Raw genomic sequence first — 14,509 nt, 5'->3', positions numbered from 1 at the left:
GAATACTCATGAACTATTATTATGAGATTATGCTATGTTTACTTGCAAATCCTACTTATGAACAAGATGTATGATAACCATGCAATCCACTTGAACTTCCATGCTATTGGTATGTGTTTCCAATATGATTATGAAATGAACATGATATTAAGATTGTGCAAGTACTTCCATGTGATATGAAATCCTTTCCATGTAATACATTGTTGATAACCATGATTAGTATGAGATCCCTACTTATAATATTATAAATTATAGACTCTACTCTTATGATCAAGTCAGTCATGTGTGTCAGTTTTTTTCTATTAAGTCCTGGGGGTACTTATACCTAAAAACTATAGCTGTGTGCCTAAATCCATGTCATGTTTCATGATATCCGAACTCAATCTATGATTCCATAGACTTTAGTCAGTTATGTGACTCAGAAAAACCTCATGATCTTAGTCAGTCGTCAGATATTAGTAACATTCCACCAGTCAATGAAATTCAGTAAGATTAAGTTGTGCACAGTCAGTTATTTATGTCCAGTCCCTCCAGATGGGAGTAGGTTAGCACTAAGTGAACCTAAGAATGGGAACTCACCCGCCAGGTCAGGGTGTGATTCTTAGTAGTCATCCTTGTGTTCCAGAACTACGTAGCCAATGTAGGTTGAGACATCTTAACCTGTCAGATTAGGGTTGATGAGGTGGCTTAAATCGTCAACTTAGGGTTTTCACCGTTCTCTTTGAGTACCCGCCAGATAAGGGTCACTCATAGGCTGTCCTTGCCCATGGCACGGTATTGACACCCCTCCAGTCGGGGAAAAGATTGAACCCCAGCTTAGCCATAACGATATACATGGGGCATGTCGGTTAAACACTACTTCCCACAGTTTCAGTATCAGTCTTAATAAAAGAACTAAGTATATACAGGACTGTTAGATATAGTCATCCATGTTATCAGTTTTAGTATCAGTCATGACAGTTATCAGTAAACCATGTATTAGCCTACAGGTCATGCTATCATGTATTCATAGTCCCAGTTTCTATATATGTGTGTTTGCTCTCCCACGTTCATATTAGTCAGTCAGTGTTGTTCATGCATGAAACCCTTTATGTTCAGCCTACCTTTCTTGTATACTCAGTACTCCAGTCGTACTGATGTATTTGCGCTATGGTGCTTTCTTTTTATGTTACACCATAGGTTCTGAGACACGAGCTCCAGCCCAGCAGTAGCGGTAGAATTCCAGTCGCAGAGACACAGTGAGTCCTCATTGATTCGAGGACAATATGATTTGCTACATTTATTTATTTCTTTAGTTTAGTTTTACGGAGTTAGTTGGAGACATGTTCCTTCAAATCCTTATTCAGATAGTTTAGAGGCTTTCATATTTACGTTCAGACTTAGCTTTCAGATTGAGTTGTTTTGGATATTTTCACCCATATAATTTTATTCAATTGAACCTTATGGGCTTACAGTTCCATGTATTCTGCATTATTATATCATGATTTGTAGTATACAGGTACAGATAGTAGTCATGGGTTAGCTTGTGGTCCCTCGGGGTCATGAGCACCGTGTAGCATTCTGGTTCAGCGAATGGGGGTGTTACAAACTTGGTATCAGAGCCTAAGGTTCAATAGAGTCCTAGGAAGTCAGAAAGCTGCATCTAGTAGAGTCTTGTACACGGGTGTGTTGCGCGCCACATTTATGTGCGGAAGGGTATAAGATGTTTTAGGAATAATCCCCTTTCTTCATTATTCATGTCATGCTAGTGAGCATAATCACAAGTTAAACTCTCCGTCTAATCTATTCTTCTCTTATTCCAGACCATGGCCCTAAAGAGAAGAAACCATCCAGCTCCTCAGCCCGAAGATCCTTTGGGCGAACATATTTCCCATGCAGAGTTTAGAGCCGTATTTACCACACTTTCTCAGTCCATGGCTACACAGAATGAACGGCCACCAGTCATTCCGGCCAATTCAGTGGCCAATTCCAAAGCATCTAGGGTTTGGAACTTTACCCGAATGAACCCTCTATCTTTCCATGGGTCTAAGTCTGATGAGGACCCTCAAGAGTTCATTGACCAAGTCCAGAAGGTCATCGACATCATGGGTGTTACTTCTATTAAGAGTGCTGAGGTAGCCACCTACCAGTTACAGGATGTTGCTCATGATTGGTACAAATAGTGAAAGTCTGAAAGGTTAGATGATACAGGCCTTATCGAGTTGGAGGAATTTGTCACGACCTTCTTAGACAGATTTTTTCCCTAAGAGCTGAGGAAAGCCAAAGTTCTTGAGTTCATCAACCTCAGGTAGGGGAATATGATGATTAGGGAGTATTCTCTTAGATTTACTCAGCTAGCCAGGTATGCTCCTCATGTGGTTGCAGAAAATAAAGCTAAGATGAGCAAGTTCGTGTCAGGGGTCAACGATAGCATGGTAAATGAGTGTAGGTCTGCGATGCTGATCGGTGATATGACCTTAGCCAGACTCATGAACCATGCCCAGCAAGTAGAAGAGCAGAAGTTTAAGACAAGGGAGAGGCAGAACAAGCGATCAAGGTCAGGTAGCTTCAACTTTGCTCACCCCAAGTCAGATGGAGGAAACCATTCATAGTTTTGCTCCAAGTCAGCCATTTCAGCTCCTTCCTCTGCCAGCGCTCCAGTGCCGATGTTCAGAGACTGCAATAGAGACAAAGCGCCAGGCTCTAAATCTTAGGACAGTGTTAGCAGTGCCCGAACGAATCTCCTTTGTCAGACTTGTGGTAAGAACCACAAGGGCATTTGCAGAGCCGGTAGTGATGTCTATTTTGGTTGTGGTAAGACAGGCCACAGGATTAGGGAGTTTCTGCAGTCAAGTATTCAGGGTCAGCAAAATCATTCTACAGCTCAGTCCAGTCGCCCAAACCAGCAGGGTGCCATTTCCAGTTCTACCAGTGGGCAATACCCAAACAGACTCTATGCTCTTCAGTCCTGGCAGGATCAGAAAAATTCTCCTGATGTCGTTACTAATATGTTATAGATTTTCCATGTTCATGTTTATGCTTTGCTAGACCCAGGTGCATCTTTGTTTTTTGTTACTCCATACATAGCAGGATATTTCGAAATCAGTCCTAAAGTCCTAGCAGAGCCCTTCTTAGTCTCTACCCCAGTGGGTAAAACCATCATAGCCCGACAGGTATACAGGAACTGCCCGGTTATGATATCTCAAAAATCCACATCAGCAGATTTAGTGGAGTTAGAGATGACTGATTTTGATGTCGTTCTCGGCATGGATTGGCTTCATTCCTGCTATGCCATAGTTGACTGCAGAAATAGAATAGTTCAGTTTTAGTTCCCGAATGAGCCCGTCCTAGAGTGGAAAGGATAGCATTTCAGAGTTCAGAGGTCAACTTGTTTCCTACCTTCGGGCAAGGAAAATGATTTCTAAGGGGTGTGTGTATCATCTCGTGCATGTTAAAGATTCCAGTTCTGAATCTCCAAGCCTCAAAACTGTCCCTATTGTTAATGAATACTCAGATGTCTTTCCCAAAAATCTTCCAGGCATTCCTCCCGAAAGGGAAATAGACTTCGGCATAGACCTTCTTCCAGATACTCAACCTATTTCTATTCCGCTATACAGAATGACACCAGCAGAACTCAAGGAACTGAAAGATCAGTTGAAGGATATCTTAGATAAGGGATTCATCAGAACCAATGTTTCCCTATGGGGTGCACCAGTATTATTCGTGCGCAAGAAAGATGGTTCTCTAAGGATGTGTATTAATTACCGTCAACTCAACAAGGTCATGGTCAAGAACAGATATCCTCTTCCCAGGATTGATGATCTATTCGACTAACTTTAGGGTGCTAGTTAATTCTCCAAGATAGACCTCAGATTAGGCTATCATCAGCTCAGAGTTAGAGAATATGACATTCTAAAGATAGCTTTCCGTACTCGGTATGGTCACTTCGAATTTTTAGTCATGTCATTTGGTCTTACCAATGCCCCTACAGATTTTATGGATTTGATGAACCGTGTGTTCAAGTAGTAATTGGACATGTTTGTCATAGTCTTTATAGATGATAATCTGGTCTATTCTCGCACAGAGCGTGATCATACAGACTATCTCAGGATTGTTCTTCAGAATCTCAGGGATCACCAGTTATTTGCTAAGTTCAGCAAGTGCAAATTTTGGCTAAGATCAGTAGCATTCCTTGGCCATATTGTTTCCGGTGATGGAATTAGAGTAGATTCTCAGAAAACCAAGGCAGTTAAAAATTGGCCCAGACCCATATCTTCATTAGATATTAGGAGTTTCTTAGGTTTGGCTGGATATTACAGACGGTTTGTCAAGGAATTTTCTTCTATTGCATCTCCCATGTCCAGATTGACTCAGAAGAAGATTAAGTTTCAATGATTAGATTCATGCGAGAAGAGCTTTCAAGAGTTGAAGTGTAATACCCCGTATGTTTCTATGCTAGGAGACGAACCATTTTTACTACGTATGAAACCTCTTATCTTATGAGTAGCATTTTAGTGCATGACTTAAAATGAGTATAATAGCGATAAGATAGCTTATGATCCATTAAGCATGTTCATATGAGTCACTTAAGGTAATACAAGCTAAGAGTTTTTGAATCCATCAAGTTTTAGTATTCGATTTTGCAAGGGTCATCTTTGAATGAGTATAACTCGATGTTAATATGGTATTTTGGCTGATTTAGACCCACCAAATTGTAGATAATCAAATTAGATTTTCAACGATACCAATTTCGCCTTAATTTAATACCCGAACAAAAAGTTATGCCCATTTTCGTGAGAGACAGTAAGGATAGGCGATTGGTTAGGCACCGCCCAACAAAACTTAGACGATTGGTTAGGCACCGCCTAAGTCAATTCCAAGTGCCAAAACACTCCATTTTGAGTTATTTTGAGGGTAACTAAGTCTTTTAACACTCCTTACACGTCCCTAAACTTAACCTTACGAAATATATAGCTTCTAAACACATTACAACCCTATTAACATCTCAAAGCTCATCATCCAAGAGCACTAAAAGAGAAAAACAACTAGGGTTTCATAATTAAGCTTGAAGATCCAATTTCAAGAAAATTCCTCCGTCAATCATCAAGAACCTCCCTTCTGAGGTATGCGTAGTGTTCATCCATGGATTTTTTTTCGTCCGTGGAGTTCAAGAATCAATCTTTAAAATACAAAAGCTTGGTTGATTGTGGTGATATGATCATACCTAATGTTGATGCTTGTTTGTTTTGCTATATAAAAGTATCGTGGCTGTATATCTCATGAAAGTTATGTTGTTAGTTGAAAAACATGATCTTTGGATGGATTGATAGATGCAAGTATGAAATCCACCTATGCCTTAAAGACTGCATGCAAGGTTTTTGATAAAATGCCTCGTATGTTAGAACTTCATATTTACATGATTTCATGATATCTAAATAACAAGTTCATGTTAGTCATACACTCCAATTTGAATTTCCATGCAAATTATGTGTTGTTATTGTTGTGGTATAAAGCATGTATGATAATAGAGATATAAATTATGTACACAAAATATATCCATGCTTTCCCTACCATGTTTGAGATGTTGAATAAATACATGAAGTATAATATCCCCAAATCATTACAATATGTACTAAATGTTACATGTTGCCGTTCCCTTATGCTTGAATGGTTTCCATGCAATTTCTATGAATAGTATATGTTTTTGGAATGCCCATGATATTAGAATATAAGATTTATGACTTGATTATAAGCATTCCTATGCATGATAGATATTATGATGACCATGTACTTCATGAAATCCCCCACTCATGTATTATGAATTTTTATTGATGGTCGTGTACTCAAGAAATTCAAGTTGTGTCAGTTACCTTCCATCGAGTCCTGGGGGTACTTGTACCCGAAAAATATAGCTGTGTGCCTAGAGCTATGTCATGTTTGCACAATACTCTCAGTCAAGCCATGATCTATAGAATTCAGTCAGTCATGTGACTCAGGAAAACTCAAAAATCTCAATAATCTCAGTAGTCTAGTAATCTCAGTAATCTCAGTGCTCAATAATCTCAGCAACCTCAGTATTCACATTCAATCTCAGTAACTTCAGTACTCTCAACCAGTCCTCAGAACTCAGTACATTCTGTCAGTCATCAGAATCCAGTAAACTTAGTTTAGCTCTGCTAAACAATACCTCTAGTATCAGTCCAGTTAATCAGGATAAGTTCAGCTAATCAGTTCAGTTCAGTTATTCAGTTAAGCTTAGTTATTCAGTTCAGTGTCCTTCCTATGGGAGTAGAAGTTAGCACCGAGTGAATCCAAGGATGGAAACTCACCCGCTAGTTCAGGGTGTGATTCTTAGTAGTCAACCTTATGTTCCAGAACTACGTAGCCAGCGTAGGTTGATGCATCTTAACCTGTCAGATTAGGGTTCATGAGGTGGCTTAACCCATCAGTTTAGGGTTCCCACTGTTCTCATTGAGAACCTGCTAGTATAGGGTTCTTACAGCTGTCCTTACCAGTGGCGTGGTATTGACATCCCTCCAGTCGGGGCAGAGATTGGACCCCAGCCTAGCTATTATAGCGTATTTGGGGCATGCTGGTTAGATAACTACTTCCCAAAGTTTTAGTTACAGATTTTAGGACTATCAACTATAGCTACCCAGTCTCATTAAAGAACTCAGATAGCTCTTCAGATTTCAGTATATCAGGGCTGTCAGATACAATCAACTAAAAAATAGAATGGAACTCAGATAGTTTCCTTCAAATTCATGGACTATGAGATATAGTCACTTATGCTATCAATCACAACAGTTATCAGAACTCATGCTATCAGTACTCAGCTTCAAGACTGTCAGATATAGTTAATCAAACCAGTTCTTCATAATTTAAACTGTCAGAAACAATCATTCATTTACCAGTAATGCAATATCAGTCTCTTAGTATTCAGTAATACAGTATCAGATCCATCACTTATTAGTGATTTACATATCAATATCAATAAACTCAGCCTTTCAAAATCTCATTATCAGTAAACTCATGCTGTCAGTATTCAGACTCAGTAGTCTGTATCTCCACGAGTTTAGTTACAGTTATTTATGCATGTATGTACTCTCACATTTATATCACTCAGTATTGTCCATGCATATAACCCTTTGCATTTAGACTACCTCACTCGTATACTTAGTACATTGAGACGTACTGACGTATTTACACTATGGTGCTTTCTCTTATGTTACACCATAGGTTCAGAGACATGATCTCCAAATCAGCAGTAGATTCCAGGATTAGCAGTTAGAGTTAGACGTGAGTCCTCATCCTTCGAGGACATGATGATTTCATTTCTATTTTAGTTTTTACTTTATTTTAGTAGTTGGATTTAGTTGGGGATATGTCCCATCAACTCCTTATTCAGTTTAGTTAGAGGCTTTCAGACTAGATGTCAAATTAGATGTTCAGACTTTAGTATTTATGTTTCTTTTTGGTATTGTTATACCATATTTTTTAAATATGTATTAGTATTGAACCTTATGGCCTTACAGTTCATGTTTCTGCATATTTTATGAGATATTATGCAGTTTATAGGTACAGATATCAGTCATGGGTTAGCTTGTAGTCCTTCGGGGTCATGAGCACCGTGTAGCATTTCGGTTCAGAAAATTGGGATGTTATAAACTTGGTATCAGAGCCTAAGGTTCAACAGTGTCCTAGGAAGTTTGAAAGCTGCATCAAGTAGAGTCTTGTACATGGGTGTGTTGTGTACCACACTTATGTACAGGAGGCTATGAGATGTTTTAGGAATAATTTTCCTTCTTTCATGTCTCAAGATCGTGCTATAGCAAGTTTCTCTAAGGAACCCATGTGGATTCATATCATGCACCCCGCATGTTCACTTTACCTTACTTTTAAGGTAACGAAAACAGTGAAGCTCAAGTCCTAAAGATATGGCTTTCTCATGCAGTCCCTGGAGAAAGTTATGGGATTTGCCACACGCTCAGACAATATCCCCTCAGTTCAGTCATGTTCCAAAGTTGTATAGATTTTATTTATGATCATAAGAACTCCTTTGTAAACTCAAATCCAATTTTTGATATGCCGTTAAATCCCTTCTCAGAATCCTACGATAGTATAGACGAAGAATTTTAAGCATGGACCCAAGAGTTTAGCAGTAGATGAGTTGGGATAGTATTATCTAGTCTGATTAGATTATGTATTCATAGGGATAGTTGTACCAACATAAATTAGTAGGTTTGAACAGTGCTAGCAGACGAGCAAGAATTTAAGTTTATTGACTTAAAATTATGCATGAAGGTGTGAATATGATATTAGCAGTATATGAGGAAACAAAATCCGATGATTTGTTTAGTAAGACAGACAGGTGTTGAACATAATGTAGGTATGTGATAGTAGATCAAGTACCTAAGCTAGGCCCTCAGATTTCAGTACTAGAGCCAGTATGTATAGAAAGCAGTAAGGGAAGACAATTCCAGACCCATTCTCATCTCAGTGCAGAGTTTTTCACTTCAGCTATCACGAATCCAACTCAGTCATTGCATACCAACTCTATGGTCACGAACCATGCTCATGTATCTCTTTTTCCATAATCATGTATGAATTCAATTTCCAGTATAAGGGGTCCCTTTTACTCCATAGTAAGAGTTATGTTCCATGAGCACAATCTACTTTTACACACTTTCCATGAGATTATGTGCGCCTTCAGTTCCCAGTATAAGGGGTTCAGTTCCAACTCCCTCAGTATTACAAATTATGTCCCACGAGTATAGAAAACTCTAGACTCAGGTCATGCAGCTCATGACTCATGTACGCATATCATGCTTTCCAGTATACTTAGCTTCCATGACTCATGCTATGCCCCTACAGATCAGATACATTTAGACTACATCATGTATATCCTCAGTTCAGACCTTATTGGTAAATCCAAACTATTGATATTTTATTCCTCAAGTTTCAGTCATGTGTCAAGTTTAGTTTGTATCCATTCATGCTTTAGGTCCTCCTGATTTACTCCTCCAATTAACTCTCATTATGGAATAGTGTAGTAATGAGCAGTTGTTTAGATAAGAGAAGATTGTTGCTTGCTTACTTTGCACGAGGGTGTAGTTGTGAAGATAGGCTTGAATGTCACGATAAATGTGCAAGTAAATGTCTAGAAAGGGATTGTATTTAGAAGTTGGGAAAGTACAAAGTGTAAGTGTACATTTAGATCCTTGACTTATGTCAGTCCCCAGCATGTAGCCATCAAAAACTCAATTTCCAACTCAATTATAGTTTCAGTATCCAGCACTCAGTGATCAGTGTTCAATCCTTGAATTCAGTACTTCTGTACTAGCTATAGGCTTAGTTATAATGTCATCTTCAGTTCACTAACCATATTTGAAACTCAGTTCAGTTCCATACATTCTTGACCATAGCATTCAGGTTGTCAGTACTTAGTTATGAGTGTTTCAGTACCCCAATTTATAGAATACCTCAGAGCCATGTCGTACGCTTGATCTCGTATTCAAAAATAATATAGACTTCATAAATCCATGCTCAGATACCTTATTCTACTCAGTTAGTCATTATATCCTATGCATAAAACTCAAAAATCTCAGCCCAGCTATTCAGACTAAGTACAGTTTAGCTTTGCAGATCCAGTATTCAACTATCAGTTATTTAGTTAATCAAATAAGTTAGTGTATTTATGCACTCGTGTTCAGCTAAGTTCATGTATCATGTCTCAGTTTTAGATCCTAGTTATTCAGTCATGACTCAGTTCCTCTGTGTCTTATGCATCGCCTCAATTCCCCTCAGTAGCTCATCCAAGTCAGTATTCTTTAAGGGACATAGTGTCCCAAGGGGGAGATACATCATACCCCCAAACTTTTATGACATAGACATGCTGCTCTATTTTCTTTTGATGAATCCAATTTGGAGAAGGGGTACTCATAAGTTAACCCTCAAACTCCAACTTCAGTCATATGCCCTGTTTTCAAGATTCAGTTCAGATCATGATATTCAGTATACATACCATGTCCTAAACTCAGTTATTTTCTCATGTTTCCGATCATTGGAGTAATTAATCTCAAACTTATCGGTATTATCAGTTCAAGGTATCAGTTTTCCTTAAACTTACTCGTTCTCATGTTCTTATTTCATTACCAAACTTGGTATTCAGTTCCATGCTCAGTTTTCAGTTCAAACTTGATACCTTTACCATTACATGTTCATGAGTAAGTTTAATCATGAATTCATGTATCAGATATCTTTGGTCAGCTCATCAGTACTTTCAATCATGCATTCACGTATTATGTTAGTCATATAATCATGCATCAGATATGCATGGATTCAGCCTTTCAGTTGTGCATCAGATATGCATTCTCAGTTTGAGAAAACTCACTTTATTAGAATCCTCAATCTTATATTCATGAATCAGCTTCACATGCATCAAATATGCATGTTCAGTATGTTGTGCTCAGCTTTCAGTCATGTCAGTCATGAACCCATGTTTCAGTAGTGTATGTCTTGTACGTACTTCATCTTATCATCTTTCCCACCTCAGTTAGTTTCCATTCGAGGACGAATGTTCCCAAGGAGAAGATATTATAATACCCCGTATGTTTCTAAGCTAGGAGACGAACCATTTTTCCTACGTATGAAACCTCCTATCCTGTGAGTAGCATTTTAGATCATGAATTACAATGAGTATCCTAGCAATAAGATATCTTATGATGCATTAATCATGTTCATATGAGTTTTTGAATCCATCAAGTATTAGTGTTCGATTTTCCAAGGGTCATATTTGAATGAATATAACTCGATGTTAATGTGATATTTTGGCTGATTTAGACCCACCAAATTGTAGATAATCGAATTAGTTTTCCAACAATACCAATTTTGCCTTAATCTAATACCCGACCAAAAAGTTATGCCTATTTTTGTGAGAGAAAGTAAAGATAGGCGATTGATTAGGCACCGCCCAACCAAACTTAGACGATTGGTTAGGCGCCACCTAAGTCAATTCCAAGTGGCAGAAACACTCCGTTTTGAGTTATTTTGAGGGTAATTAAGTCTTTTAACACTCCTTACAGTCCCTAAACTTAACCCTACGAAATATATAGCTTCTAAACACATTACAACCCTATTAACATCTCAAAGCTCATCATCCAAGAGCACTAAAAGAGAAAAACAACTAGGGTTTCATAATTAAGCTTGAAGATCTAATTTTAAGGAAATTCCTCCGTCAATCATCAAGAACCTCCCTTCCAAGGTATGCATAGTGTTCATCCACGAATTTTTTCATCCATGGAGTTCAAGAATCAATCTTTAAAATACAAAAGCTTGGTTGATTGTGGTGATATGATCATACCCAATGTTGATGCTTGTTTGTTTTGCTATATAATAGTATCATGACTGTATATCTCATGAAAGTTATGTTATTAGTTTAAAAACATGATCTTTGGATGGATTGATAGAATGTAAGTATGAAATCCACCTATGCCTTAAAGAATGCATGCAAGGTGTTTGATAAAATGCCTAGTATGTTAGAAATTCATGTTTACATAATTTCATGATATCTAAATAATAAGTTCATGTTAGTCATACACTCCAATATGAATTTCCATGCAAATTATGTGTTGTTATTGTTGTGGTATAAATCATGTGTGATAATAGAGATATAAATTAAGTACACAAAATATATCCATGCTTTCCCTACCATGTTTGAGATGTTGAATAAATACATGAAGTATAATATACCTAAATCATTACAATATGAACTAAATGTTACATGTTGCCGTTCCCTTATGCTTGAATGGTTTCCATGCAATTTCTATGAATAGTATATGTGTCGGAATGCCTATGATATTAGAATATGAGATTTATGACTTGATTATAAGCATTCCTATTCATGATAGATATTAGGATGACCATGTACTTTAAAAAATCCCCCACTTATGTATTATGAATTTTTATTGATGGTCGTGTACTCAAGAAATTCAAGTTGTGTCAGTTTCCTTCCATCGAGTCCTGGGGTACTTGTAACCAAAAAATAAAACTATGTGCCTAGAGCCATGTCATGTTTTCACGATACTCTCAATCAATCCATGATCTATAGAATTCAGTCAGTCATGTGACTCAGGAAAACTCAGAAATCTCAGTAATCTCAGTAGTCCAGTAATCTCAGTAATCTCAGTGCTCAATAATCTCAGCAACCTCAGTATTCACATTCAATCTTAGTAACTTCAGTACTCTCAACCAGTCCTCAGAACTCAGTACATTCTGTCAGTCATCGAAATCCAGTAAACTTAGTTTAGCTCTGCTAAACAATACCACTAGTATCAATCCAGTTAATCAGTATCAGTTCAGCTAATCAGTTCAGTTCAGTTATTTAGTTCAGCTTAGTTATTCAGTTCAGTGTCCTTCAATAGGAGTAGAAGTTAGCACTGAGTGAACCCAAGGATAGGAACTCATCCGCTAGTTTAGGGTGTGATTCTTAGTAGTCATCCTTGTGTTCCAGAACTACGTAGCCAGCGTAGGTTGAGACATCTTAACCCATCATATTAGGGTTGATGAGTTGGCTTAACCCATTATTTTAGGGTTCCCATCGTTCTCATTGAGTACCTGCCAGTATAGGGTTCTCACAGTTGTTCTTACTAGTGGCGCGGTATTGACATCTCTTCAGTCGGGGCAGAGATTGGACCCCAACTTAGCTATTGTAGCGTATTTGGGGCATGTTAGTTAGATAACTACTTCCCACAGTTTTAGTTATAGATTTTAGGACTGTCAGCTATAGCTACCCAGTCTCAGTAAAGAACTCAGATAGCTCTTCAGATTTCAATATATTAGGGCTGTCAGATACAGTTAACTCAGAAATAAAATGGAACTCAGATAGTTTCCTTCAGATTTATGGACTATGAGATATAGTCACTTATGCTATCAATCACAACAATTATCAGAACTCATGATATCAGTATTCAGCTTCAGGACTGTTAGATACAGTGAATTAGACCAGTTCTTCATAATTCAAAATATCAGAAACAATCATTTATTTATTAGTAATGCAATATCAGTCTCTTAGTATTCAGTAATATAGTATCAGATCCATCACTTATTAGTGATTTACATATCAATATCAATAAACTCAGCCTTTCAGAATCTCATTATCAGTACACTCATGTTGTAAGTATTTAGACTCAGTAGTCCGTATCTCCACAAATTTAGTTACAGTTACGTATGCATGTATGTACTCTCATATTCATATTAGTCAGTATTGTCCATGCATATAACCCTTTCCATTTAGACTACCTCACTCGTATACTCAGTACATTCAGATGTACTGATGCATTTGCGCTATGGTCCTTTCTCTTATGTTACACCATAGGTTCAGAGGCATGATCTTCAAATCAGCAGTAGATTCCAGGATTAGCAGTCAGAGTTAGACGTGAGTCTTTATCCTTCGAGGACATGATGATTTCATTTCTATTTTAGTTTTCACTTTATTTCAGTAGTTGGAGTTAGTTTGGGACATGTCCCATCAACTCCTTATTTAGTTCAGTTAGAGGATTTTAGACTAGATGTCAGATTAGATGTTCAGACTTCAGTATTTATGTTCCTTTTTTGTATTGTTATACCATATTTTTCAAATATGTATTAGTATTGAACCTTATGGCCTTACAGTTTATGTTTTCGCATATTTTATAAGATATTATGTAGTTCACAGGTACAGATATCAGTCATGGGTTAGCTTGTGGTCCTTCAGGGTCATGAGCACCATGTAGCATTTTGGTTTAGAAAATCGGGGCGTTACATAAAGACTCGACTCACCTCATCTCCAATTTTAGCTATTCCAGATAGTTCAGACGGTTTTGTAGTCTATTATGATGCATCCAGAGTGGGTATAGGTTGTGTCCTTATGCAGCATGGTAAAGTCATAGCCTACGCCTCCAGATAGTTAAAGCCACATGAGAAGAATTATCCTACTCATGATATTGAGTTAGCAACGGTAGTTTTTGCCTTGAAGATTTGGAGGCATTATCTCTATGGAGTTCATGTAGATGTCCTCACAGATAATAAAAGCCTCCAGTATGTTTTTTCTTAGAAAGATCTCAATCTTCGCCAGAGAAGTTGGTTAGAGCTCTTGAAGGATTACGACATGAGTGTTCTTTATCATTCGGGCAAGGCCAATATTATGGCCAACGCTCTCAGTAGACCCTCCATGGGTAGTATTTCTCACGTTGAGGATGGTAAGAAAAAGATGGCTCAGGAGATCCATCAACTTGCCAGACTAGGCGTTCGCTTAGTCGATTCTTCAGAGGGTGGTGTATGTGTTCATAGTAGTTTAGAGTCATCTCTAGTTTTTGAGGTAAAAGAGAAACAAGACAGGGATCCTAGCCTTATCAAGCTCAAAGAGTCAATTCAGAATCAGAAAGTTGAGGTTTTCTCCCAAGGGGGAGATGGTGTTCTTCATTGTCAGGGCCGTCTATCTGTTCCAGGTGTGATGAATTGAGGCATAGAATTCTTGTAGAAATGCATGGTA

The sequence above is a fragment of the Capsicum annuum genome, chromosome 1 (assembly GCF_002878395.1).
Source record: "Capsicum annuum cultivar UCD-10X-F1 chromosome 1, UCD10Xv1.1, whole genome shotgun sequence".
Classification (NCBI taxonomy): Eukaryota; Viridiplantae; Streptophyta; class Magnoliopsida; order Solanales; family Solanaceae; genus Capsicum; species Capsicum annuum.
This window is presented reverse-complemented; position numbering follows the sequence as displayed.